Genomic DNA, 12763 nt, shown 5'->3' on the forward strand with positions numbered 1-12763 from the left:
CCCATGTAAACTCGCAGGGAGCAGTCCGGTCCCTCCTGCCCTCCCTCTCTCCTGCTTTTCTTTTTTTTTTTTTTTCTTTTTTTTTTTTTTTAAACATATGTGCTCTCTATGGACACTTTAATCAAACTCCAGATGGGTTGTTTCAATCTGGGGATTTGAGCCGCTGAGGAGATAACAGTCCATTGTGCCAGCCTAGGTAGCAGGCGTGTTTGTGATAGCTAGAGCTGATACGGGGAGATGTCCAGGTGGTCTTATTTAACAGGGGGTATTAGTGATACTGCCATTGTCCAGGAAATCAGATAAAACAGCGGTCCAGGTGTTACCCTACACCGTGTTTGTGTAATGACATTGCCAACTGCTGATTATTACCTACATTAAAATACAGATCAAACACTGCAGAAGGGTGCTATTTTCTTGGACAAGATTGCCAGCACCCCCAGACTTCCTGGGGTTGCACCGCTGAAAGCGCAAAATTTAATCTGAATATAAAATGGAAGAGTAGCAAGCATGCACTTCTTGCTCATGCTGAATATAGCTTTACTCTGACACATGCCCATGCCTGGCCTGGGCTTGGATTTCCTAAACAAAGGTCTTTCCTCTAAAGTGTGTGTATTTTCCTCTCTGCCCTGCCACAGAGTGCTCTCAAATGGAAACACTTTGGGGGGATGAGACAATTTTTAGAAATAAACTGCCCAGGACAATTCAGTATTCTGCTAAGGATAATTAGAAGAGAGAACGAATTGTAAAGATGAATGAACTTGAGAGAGAGGGAAGATAGCTTGGGAAGTGCTAACCTGGACTGTAATTTCAAGTGACAAGAACACTTCACAGTCCTGGTTTTGAAACAACGCTGCCCAGCACAGCGATACACCAGGTTCAGGAAGGGTTTTGCCACAAATTATCGCCAGATAATCACATAGTGATCAAGACAGAAGAAGTGACTGCTCAGCTTGAGCAAGGGATGAGGTCCTCTGCTGGTTTTATGCATGCGCATTCCCTTTTTGGAGCAAAGTATTTAGTAGGAAACATAAATTCCAGGCTCAGAGGTGTGCGAGACTTTCGTCTAGACTTCAGGTAGCATGATCTGTCTCCACAGGGCCATGTTTCTCAATGTGATATTTTGCAGGATGGGATCTGCCACTTCGAGTTTGTCCCAGAAATTTCAGCAATGTGGAAGATTATGGCTCCTTGTAACGCTGGCAGATGAACCCCATGGCGCTGAGAGGCTGCTCTAGTGTCTTTGTAATTGTTTATATAGATAGGATCTAAACTTAGCTACAGAACATGGTGAAAAAAAGCCTGGTTAGAAAGAGTGGGGATTCGAGAGCTTAGCCTCCAGCTATCTTAGAAGAGGTTGGCTCATCACGGAGAGATCCCCAGCTGCACTTCCAGGCTGTAAATTAAACAAACAGTATTTCCTGTATACCAGACCACAGGGATGGTAGAAAGAACAGTTGTGGCCTTATTGCTGTTATTTCCTTTGGTTTCAATTTCTGTCCTCTGCCCCCCACCTCCTTCTCGGGCTGGTGTTGCCCACTTTACCCGATTTGTTATTTATTACAATGGTATAAAGAGAGGCAGGGGGAAAAATGCTCGGTGCAAATTATATTTTGAGCTGTTGTGCTTTGCCTCTTTGGCGGATAATAAATCTCTCTGGCAATGCTCCTCTGTATAGGATTTGTCATTAAATGCAATTAAACAAACCCTGCAGGTGTCCATGATCAGGCCTGCAGCAGCCCATTCACAACTGCAATGTTATTATCATCCTGACAACAAAACACCAGATATTTCCTCAGCTCCTCTGATCGATGAGCTTGCCTGACTTGGAACTGGAGGGAGGAGAGAAGGGGGGAGCAGAGTGGTTCAAATGCTCTTTAGACTTATTGATGGGAAAGTCAAAAAGCTGCTCAGCAATCAGAGGGAAGGTGGAAAGAGAAAAAGGCAGCGGAACAGGAGGACTGAAAGGAATAAATGAGAGAGGAGTGTTTGGGAGCAAAGAGAGAAATGAGGCGATGTATCACATGGTATCCATCTACCCAACGATTTTGTTAATGCACAAGACTAGAATTTAGCAGGCAAGCGAGGTACTTTAGATATGAGTCTTCTCATGTAACTTTAGCCTGCTAACATTTAAGCTTTTAGTGTTGAGTGAGTCATGTAGGCTCCCTTTGCAGTCAGTGCAAAAATTCATCTCACCCTGAGACAGGACCTGATCAGTGGGTTGACTTGTTGTCCAGGGGTATCTGTCTGTCTCCGTTAACTGCAGCCGAATGGCTGGATCAGATACCCAACTAATTGCAAATCCCATCCATAACAGCCAAAGGAATTGGCTTTTGCTGAATGCCTGTTCCTTTCTATCTTCATTCACAAGGAGACATTTTCTGGCACAGCTATCAGGAGAGCACGCTACAGAGGCACTGCTGATAGTATTTGTAGAAAGCAGGTGCAACAACATTTACACCAGAACTGTTGTGTGCTTTGACGATCGGGGAACAGGAAGAAAAGTCCTGTGGTTTATGTCCCAGGCAGCCTGCAGAGTATGAAGGTCAGGGATTCTCAGGGGACTAGCTACCAGCAAGTCCAGCGAGAGAGAAAAATTTGCAAACACCAGTCAAATTATTCTGCCAGAATCATTTGTTCAGCTCGGCCTCAGGGTGCTCTCAGGATGACCCTCTTTCTTCCTCTGATCTCACCCCAGGAATCCTACTTTAGTCCAGTTGATTTCTGGGGCACATATAGAATTGTGGTGGCAAGTGATAGCTTATATTTCTATAGCGCCTTTGCGGATGCGTGGTACCACGGAAAGCAAGCCATAGGGAGTTAAATGAGTAGGCTTCGGTAGGGCGTGCGCATATGTAGAATGTAAGGGATGTTTATTTTCTTCTAAAAAAAAAAAAAAAGATATTGTCAGGGTCTTTGATGAAGTTTTCGTAGCCATGCCTGAAACGCCCAGTAGGGCAAACAGCATGAAACCCCTTTTAGTGGCATCGGAGATGAAGTTGGGTTTATAGCAGAAGGAGCCAGGGTTTCTGACATCAATCCGTGGTGTCTCAGGATGACAAATTTCCCAGACCGCGCATCTAGATGGCTATGCAGCACTGGTCTCTGGCTCCCTGCTTGCTAGGGCAGTCCAGATTTCTGTACCAAAGAATGTCCTCTTTCCATTACTTCTGCTCAAATACTGGAGGATTTCACTCTACCCCTTTCTGTGTCCTTCCTTCATCATTACATTGCCACTTAACCTGCCGGTTTGTGCCGGCAGCAAACCGATGTGCAATTCCCCGGCAGGCCAAGCCAGCACCAGTCCATGGAAGCCAGCAGAAGCTCCCTGATCCTGTGGCACCACAGGACATGGCCCCTCAAGTCTGGCTGCGAAGTAATGATTCATTGGACACACCGGTGATTCCCCGGTTGTGGTCCTTGGGGCAGTGATGGTCTGCAAGGGCATCGAAAAATCCACAGCTACCAGTATTATTTATGGATAAGTCCATTTTGCATGGCTTCACTGATAGATCCTGGGGACATTTGAGGTTACACTGGGTCAGAACAGTTGGGAGCCACGCATCTCTGCAAAACCAGCAGCCTTACCGGTGACACAGCATTGCACCTCTCTAGTTTCTTCCATTTCCCTCAGTTGCTGCCTAGACTCTGCTCTCAGGCACATCTGCCGAAATCTAGAAACATCTCTGATTTACTCCTCCCAGGCACTGTAGGATTTGTGCTGAGGTGACAAAGCCGACACAAAGGGATGTGCTCTCTTCCAGGGAAAAAAGACAAGAACTGGCATGTCCCGGCTGCCAGTCTGAGGAGCCCGGTGACTGTTAATGAGTGTCACTGGGACAGATCTTCAGCTGGCGTAAATGAGCACTAGCTGATTTTAAGTCCACAAGGACTTTAGTGGAACTATGTTGATTTACACCAGAAGAGCAGCTGGTCCAGGGCTCAGGCTGGCTGGGGAAAACCCCCTGGAGTTTCCATCAGTGGGTGTGAGAGCGGGGTAGGAGCCGGCTGCGTGCATGAAGGGCTGCGGAAAGCAAATAAGGGAAGGATGGGAAATGCACATCTTATTGGATTGACTTCTCCAACGAACACTTTTTTTTTTCTTCTTTCCACTTCCCTTCTAGCCCACCTCCAGCAGCTCCTCTCTCACACGCTCCCTCTCTGCGCTGCTCATCTCCCTTTGTGCACCTCTTACCCGCTCTCTCCTCTCTAAACAGGTGCAGTTGCCACTCAATAGACTTTAATTACCACTTCAAGGGCTCTCACCAGGGTCTGTTGGGAGGGTGGAGATGAATTTTCCTGAGGATTATGCGTATGTCTGAGTTCTTTTTAGTCAGATGGCAATATTGCTGTCAGTCTGTATCCATTGAGAGATTGTTTCTTCATGTTGTCTCTGCTTGTGTTAACAAAAAGCAAAACTGCTGATGAAGGAAAAAAAACCCAACAAAACAACCCAGCCATTACCTGGATTAATTATCAGGACAGCAAATTGGTCTAACGAAAAATATTATGGACAGTTTTAAAAAAACCCAAGGGGTCTCAGCTGGGCTTCTACAACATTATTTCTGCTTGCAAATAGGCCAAATTTTCAGAAGTGGAGAGCTCAGCATCTCTAAAGATTTTTGTGGGAGACTGGGGTCTAAAAATACAAGTTGTTTTTAACCACTTTACCTTCTTTTTTGCTCCATGCTCTTCCCATCACAGCTCACTGGAGAAATGCACTGTTAATGCATTGTGCTGGTACCCCAGGGGATTCCTCCAGAGTGAACATGTCAGTTGATTTCTGTCTTCAGCACAGTTTGCCTATGATGGAGAGTTATTCCCAATGTTTAACTAGTAACAGAACATTATTTTTATTATTAAGATCCTCTTCAAAAGACAATCCTGGAGAATGCAGAGCAGAAGCTTGCATCTGTCGGATCTGCTTGAAATTGTTTGCACAGCATGTGAGCATACACTGGTGTATAAATGGAGATGCACACAGAAATGTATACACATGCTTACATGTGCCGATACATGTGCAACTGGAAAAGATGGGAGCTGGAAATGTAACAGTATCTTTTGGGACAAGGAAGATTTCCAAATATTTAAAAAATAATTTTGCTTTTGCTCAACATTAACATTTTTAATTTTTTCATAAAAAGAAAAGCAGGAAGGAGATTGTTTTATAGCAAATTAAGCAACATTTCCTTCTGCCAAAATTGTTTGTTTTCCTAAACAAGCAATTCAGTAAACTGGGTAAACAGTGTAACCACATCTGCATTTCTGTAAATGTGTTTTCCACAGAACATTCTGGCTAGCTCCAAAACAGCTGGGCATATGCAACATCTGGGCTTCTGTTTGGCACTCTCTCCTGTACTGGTCCCCGAGCATGCACCAGTGTCCATGCCAGAGGGCAATACGGTGCCGTGCCCTGCCTCTGCTGTCCATGCAGGACAGTCTGTGCTGAGCTCTTATGCATTCATGCCACCGAGCCAGCTTGTATTCCCAAGTTAGAATCCAGACTCCTCTTTTCCCCTGGGCATTAGTAACCACCGATGAGACCCAAACACTGGGCTGAGGTTCTTACGTGCAGTCATGTCCCCGCACGCCGGCGGTGTTCATTTGCCATCAGCACGGCTGCCTCCGTGCGCTCCCCACCGCGCTCAGCCCTGGTGTTGGAACCTGCTGCACAAAGGCAGAAGAGGTGGAGGAAGGGTAGGTAGACAGCACTGGTGGGGATACGCTGGTAAAAAAGCAGAGTAATCACAATGGCACTGCTGCCCTAAGACATCACTGTAGTGTCTGTCTGGGGATGTTCTGTTCCTCCCTCCACAGGCTCCGAGTGCAGCTGGGACCTGATACAGCGATGTGGTGCACGACACCGTGAGCTCGGTCTGGGATGCGGCTGCCCCTCGGTGCAGGGTCCGTGACAGGAGAAGGAAGAGGCACGGTGATGCACCTACAAGAGACTTCTCCCTGTGCAAACACAGCATGGCTGTGCCACTTTCTCTGGCCTTTCTCCTCGTCCTTGCTCCCATACTTCTCCACCAGGAATCCTGCAGTCCCTTCCTCTCCTATTCCTGCCTTCCCCAGCCTCTGGAGATCTGCCAACCCTCCGGACGTTCCCACTCTCTCATGTTGTGTCCTTCTACTTCTCATTGTAGCCCTTCCTTTCATCTTCTAGGATTTTAAAACCCTTCTGCCTTCATCATCTCTTCCTTCCCCCCTTCCTTTTCTTGTGCATTTTGCTTTCCAGGCCCATCTACCACATGTTGTCCTGCCATTCATGTGGGACGAGGAGGAACACTGATCACAGCCATCTCAAACCCATCTCTCCCTTTTCCCAAAGAGCCAATGAAAACGTCACCGTCACCCATGAGATAATCATCATGTTGCTCACGTCCCTTAATTGCTCTCAAAGTACACATCGAGGCTGCGGAGCCTCTTTGAAAGGCAGGTTCTGGCCTTTGGCATGTTATTGACAGGCTGTTGATAGGCCCCTTTGTTGAGGAGCAATTTTGTCCCTTTTGCTGTACAATTTTTTGGTAGTTTTTTTTTAAAGAGGGCTCTTTCAGAAAGTAGATTTTAAAAATAGAACTGAGCTTTGAATGAACAGGCACCAGACTTACTCCTGAGAAGCGGTGGCATACATGTGAGATGAGAGCTACCAGCACGTTTCATGCAAGACTCCATACAAGAAATCAAAGCTATGATGACTGATAGCTTCATCCTCGTTGCTTTTTGTTCCCTCCTCTCTTAGACCTGGTAATTAGATGTTTACTCACAGTGTATTACTAAACCATGAGATGTCTTGTGTGTTCAAGTGCGTGGTCCCTGGTAAACAAGTTAGAGAAAGTTGACACTCAAGCTGTGCGACAACCCATCTGTATCTATTAGTGATAACTCTTTTGTTTATTTAATACCTGCTGATTAAAATGGACTAAGATTTCCTCGTCACAGCAGCCCTACACCATCTCAAAAGCTGTACGGGTCTGGGGCAATTGCTGGTGCGCCCGCTGAAAGGGAATATTGAGAGCAGAACAAAGCACACTTGCTCTCCCGTTACTGCCGTGAGCAGAGACCCCCATTAGCAGTGCCGAGTCTATGACACACAGCTGAGCAATTCTCACATCAGCTACTGACTCCTGTAGTCGACACAGGCTTTCAAGCCACCTCCTTAACAAAAATTTATTTTAACATGCCCCCCCATGTAAGCTGGGGTCCCTCTGTGGCAGATGCTTCATGTACATCTCAAGTTAACCCTGCTAAAGCCTTCAGCGTGGCTGCACAACCAGGCACCGGTCTCCACCTAAGTAGACTTTCAACACAAGCCTTAGTGAAATCTCCAGGCTATATGCAACTGAAAACCAATCCTGGTAGAAATGAAATTCTTTCCTCTCTGAAACAATGTCCTTTGGAATGATTTTGCTGTTAATGAACCCTGACTGAGCTGCTATATTTTGGAGCCACTGGTGTGCATTTTAACAAGGAGCTCTCTACGTGCGGATGTGCATCAACATAGCCAGCCCCATAATGGAAGTCTGTTCAGCATTGTAAGTCCCGCATTAGGCTGTGCCTGTAGGAACCCTGGGACATTCCACTGAGACTGCCTGGAGGTAATCACCTCTCCCAGCGTCCTGGCTGTCCCTAACCAAGTGCTCTGCTTGCATCTATTCCAGGAAACAGCTCTGGAGATTATAAAGTTTAGACCCTAATGCATTCACTAGCAACAAGGGGGGGAAAGTGCCATTTGATTATAGATGAAAAGGAAAAATGCAAGGGGCTTTGGTGTTCGGAAAAATCTCCAGCATGCTGTGATTTGGTTGTTGAACCCTGTAAGGGACTGGAAGCCCTTGAACTTCATTGTTTTCTCCAAGTCAGTTCAGCCAAATCATAAGAAATACTTGAAAAACATCATCCACCTTGAATTTGTCTTAGAATCCTGCATGATTAAAATTCTGCCACCCAGCACTTCCCATCACAGCAACCTATTTCATATGTTACATCGACGTAAACACCTATTTTTTGTGTGTGTACCAAACACACACGGCACAGGGAGCAGAACATATATGCATTATTTCAATCAGTGTATGTTACACAGAATGGAGGCCATTCTGTTGAAATTTGGGAAAAGGAGTTATTTCATGCCCATTCCCTCATCAATAGGCCAGTGGAAGAACTATAATGCCCATCTTCTAGAAAAAAAATTGGTTAATTTATTTTTTAAAGTTGTGGACTCGTTAGTTGGCGTTTATTATTCTACATACCTGTGTTGCACCTTGCCAGGTTATGTAAAATCTGCGCATACCTCTGTCGCCAAACACACCTTCATCAGCACGTAGCAAGAACTGCGCTAAAATAAAACGTTGGCTGAATTAGATGGAGCGGATTAGAAAGATGATAAAAGATAAGCTAGGAGAAAATAAGACGATAAATAGGTCTGGCAAGATAGATGGATAATCTTCCTCCCAGGCCAAACATGACAAGATAATAACCTTTTTCTTCTCTCTAATTCCATTTGCTCTTGGATCTCCAGAGCTTTACGGATATCACTTAATTTGGTCTTCTGGTACCCCTGTGAAATGAGTATCACAATGTCCATTTCTACAGAAAAGGGACCTGAGCGGCATTACTTAGGAATAGGTATAAGTTTAAGGTTAGGATTGGGAAAATCAGCCAAAGTGTTCTCGTTTGTTGATTTGCTTCTTAGCTTTTACTGTGCCTCAGGCAGTACAGTACACCGAAGACAAGCTGGTAAAATTGGAGTGCTGCAGCCACCACCTTGCAGCTCACCTCTGCCACACCGTTTGCACAGCCCATGCAGAGCGGAGTGAGTCTTGTTCTCTCCTTCAGAGCATGTCCCTGTTCCTGTCACCAGCTGGGGACAGTGCCTGTCACAGGAGCCAGGTGATGTTCACAGACAGACGCAGCTGCTGCGATGGTGCAGCTCTCCTTCTGCTCCCCGCACATGCTGGGATCCGGCGAGCAGACGGTGCACCGGGCAGTGGGATCAGGGCAACTTTCCTTCTATCCCCTACACTTTCAGAACAGGGATTATTTCTGAGCAAATCTAAACAACCTGTCTAAGCAACTGGCGAGCTCGTTAAACATTCAGGACCATGGCGGCGCTTTCTCAGTTCAGAGAGGGCTTGCCTGAGCTGTCCTTTGCTCTCCTTGCTCGGGAGAAATCCCCGTTGCTCCTGCTAGGCTCAGTGAAACCGACGGCAAACCATCAGGCCCTTCTCTGGAGCCTTCGCCTTCCAGAGGATGACAACTTAACCGAGTTGGAGGTCCTAAGTAAAGTTTTCTATCGCTTTGTGTCATTGATTTCTCCGCATACATTGAACTGGCGACATGGAGCAACGGAATACATGATTAGACAGAATTACAGACCACAACATTAATAATTTTGTGAGTTTAACTGGAAAGATTTGCAATTGTTCTCCCTGGGAACTGTGCAATTTTCTCCTTCTTCTTGAGAGAAACTCTCCTTTCTGCTGTAATGGCAGGGTGTATTGTCATCCAATGGTAGCAGGTACTGACTATTGCTCCTGACTCGGGGGGCTTGAATCCATGCAATTTTCATCTGGGCTGGAATCTTGTAGGTGGACTGTTCATCATGGCTCTAGATTTTCAAAAGAAGTTAGCAATTTTGGATACCTTGTATTTGTGTTTGAGACACTTTGAAAGGGGACCGATTGTGAGAGAGGCAGGCACTTGGAGGTCCCTGAAAATCAGGACTAATTGAAATGTGTCATGCTGGGCACCTGAAAATATGAAAACGTTCTGGTAAATCACAGGGGAGTGTTCTGTTGCTGAACATGACTTGGAAAGACTGTACAGCCTCAAGTAATACAGGATAAAAGGAAGATCTTTGCATAACGCTATGGAAACATCCTTTAATCCTCAGTTCAGCCAAGTGTTTAACTTTAGACATGTATTTGATTCCTGTGGGAGTTCAGAGCTGAAGTTTCTGCAAGTGCATTTGCGTTTTCCTGAAGTGGGGCCTGATACTGCGTAAGTTACTGGAGGTTTGGTTTACGAAAATTTCAGAGTCGGTCTCCAGATTAAGATAAAACAAAAGACAAAATCCTCCCCTCTATCCTGAAGTGTGATCCTGAGTAGGACACACAAGGCTTTGCCGGCTTTCCGCCTGTCCACAGGTTCACATGCAGAGCCACAGACTGTACCACAAAACGTCTATTCTTTGCACTTCATAAAAGCCCCAAGCCTGAGTCGCGGGCTGTGTTAAGTGCTGAGCAAACACAGAACAAAACGTCCATGCCCCAAAGAGATCGGAGTCTCATGCAGCCGGGCTGCTCAGCCTGGCAATGTAGGTGTAGGACCCGAATTCATGCAAGATTCTGCGCGGCTGCAAACATGCACTCCAGAAGCGAACAAGCCGTCATGCGAACAAAACCCAGCCAGCTCCTCCCCTCATCGATCAGCAACCCATCGGAAAAAATCCTTGCTTGGCAGCGCTTGTTAGAGCCTCCCTTGCAGCTCAGAGGCTGCTGAAGGCAAAAATCTTGGTATTGACCCTGAGCTGCACTGCTAACACGCAGCCGGGAGGTCTGTTTATAAACAAGGTAAAACTAAAAACTCCGTCCTCATTAGACAGCAGGAAGGGGGCCACGTCTCACAATCGGAACTCGCAGGAGCCATCTGGTCTCTGTAAATAAGGGCTACTGGAGTCAGGGCGTGAGCGTGCCACGATTGTAGAATGTGAATAGCCCTATTCATGCAAGTAATATAACAAGTACTAAGCTAGTAGCGTGCTCAAGGCTTTGCTGAGTCAAACAAAACCGTGGCAGTAAGGGTTTTTTTTCCTGTTGCAGGGTCAGACCTATAGCTACAGGACCGAACTTCTTTTGAGGCGCGGGCTGGATGCTTTCTGTGATGAGAAGAGTTGGGATGATGCCTGCTCAGCCCTGGATTGCCAGCAGTGAGCTATGGCTGGGGTTTCAAAGCTGCTTGCAGGGCAATTCCTCTTAATCTCAGCGAGTGCTGAGGACTCCAGATATCTTGGGCAGCCTTAGGATACTCAGGCACAAATATCAATATTGAGTATTGTATTAACTGTTCCTTAGCTAATTTTTTTTTCTTTTCCTATTTTGTCTCTAGGCTTAAATTTAGGAAATTTTATTAAATTAATATGCCAGCATCTTTTTTACTAAGGACACGACTTACAAACATCTTCCAGTATATAAAGACAGATCATTTTAATAGAAAACCACTCCTACTTATTTTCAGGTGAGGTGTATGCTGACTTGTTTTACAAATCCCACCAGGATGCCAAGGTTTGTTCTAAACTCATTCAGTTGTAAAGAGGTGTTAAACAACGATGCACTTTGAGGCCACACAACGATCAGAACAGCCTCTGAAGGAAGGCCTGCTCATACACAACATCTACATCAATTTTATCACCTGCTTTTCATCTCTTTTGTGCTTTGGGTCCTGACCAGAAACTTAGGGTAGTTCCGTGGGAGGTTTATTTATTTCACTTTCCTAGTAATGGATTGCTCTGGAGAGGTGTGAATTTAGTATCTTAACAGAGACAACTCCCATTGGTTTCAGCAAGGAGAAAAGCCCAATTTTTTGCTTGGAGTTGCTCCTTAAGACCTCGTTCTGGCCTGGATTCAGTCGCACAGCTAAATCCTGCTGAAGTGTTTGCTGAAGGGGGGGTGGACGCAAGAGCTTACATCGAGGTGTGTGCTTAAATGCCTGGCTGCGCCAGAGCCCTTGCCCTGTCTGGCGGAGGGAGTGGGGTTAGGTGGGACCAGGCTCGTGTCGCAGTGCAGTAGTGGACCGTGGCGCACACAGACACACACGTGTTTAGCGTGCATGAATGCAGGTGTTCGAAAGAGCCTGAATGTCACATTGCATGTGAGCGCAGGTGTCTGGAACAGCCATAGCACCGAGGTCTGGGTGCCAAGTTCAGGTGTCTGGGGCGGAGCAAATCTCTGCCAAAGAGAGAGGAACCTTGAGGTCTTTATCCAAGCTCAAAAGCTGTTGCAGATCTTGCGTCTGAAATCCACTCTCTTTTTCCTGCTGAGGTTCCCAAGCACCTCCCAGTCTCCCAGCTACTAGCAGCCCGAAACCGTACCAGATGCCGTGATTGCAGTGGAAAAGCAGCTCATTACTGGAGTGGCAGGCAACGCGCAGACAAATATTTGTGTGAGGCATACAGAGCCCAGAGACTGGAACACATTGTCTCTCTGATGGGAGGAGGAAAGGGGAAGGAGGATCTTGCCTTTAGCAAAAATAAATAACAAAAATCTATACAGTGTTTACTTCAAGCAAAGCTTAAAATGTTTCCTTCTAGCAGGCAATGTGGTACCCTCCTGCCAGTCTGATTTCCAGTTTACGCATTTTGCTAAATACTTTGAGGGTCAGGAATTAAACCGAATTGAGTTCAGATCTTACCCTGAATCCCCTGTTCCTCAGAGACCTCTGTGTTAGGATTTCTCAGAAAAGAGACAGGATTGTGTCCTTCTATGAGATGGGTTTGTTTAGAGATCATCAGAAAATCACCAGTAAAAATAACGTGACAAAATATGCCCTAAACAAATTGAAATGTGACTTCGATTAAGCAATACACACTACATGATACAAAATTTAGTTAGCTTTGAGAATATGGTATCATCTGTCCTACTATTTTTTTATATTAAATATGAAATCTGATTAGGCAATTTCCCAGCATGCGGAGATAAACCCATAAAAGCAGGAATAGGTATTTGGTAATATGATTTTCTGGCTTCTCCTCAAGTTCTCTAGCATG

The sequence above is a fragment of the Falco naumanni genome, chromosome 4 (assembly GCF_017639655.2).
Source record: "Falco naumanni isolate bFalNau1 chromosome 4, bFalNau1.pat, whole genome shotgun sequence".
Taxonomy (NCBI): Eukaryota; Metazoa; Chordata; class Aves; order Falconiformes; family Falconidae; genus Falco; species Falco naumanni.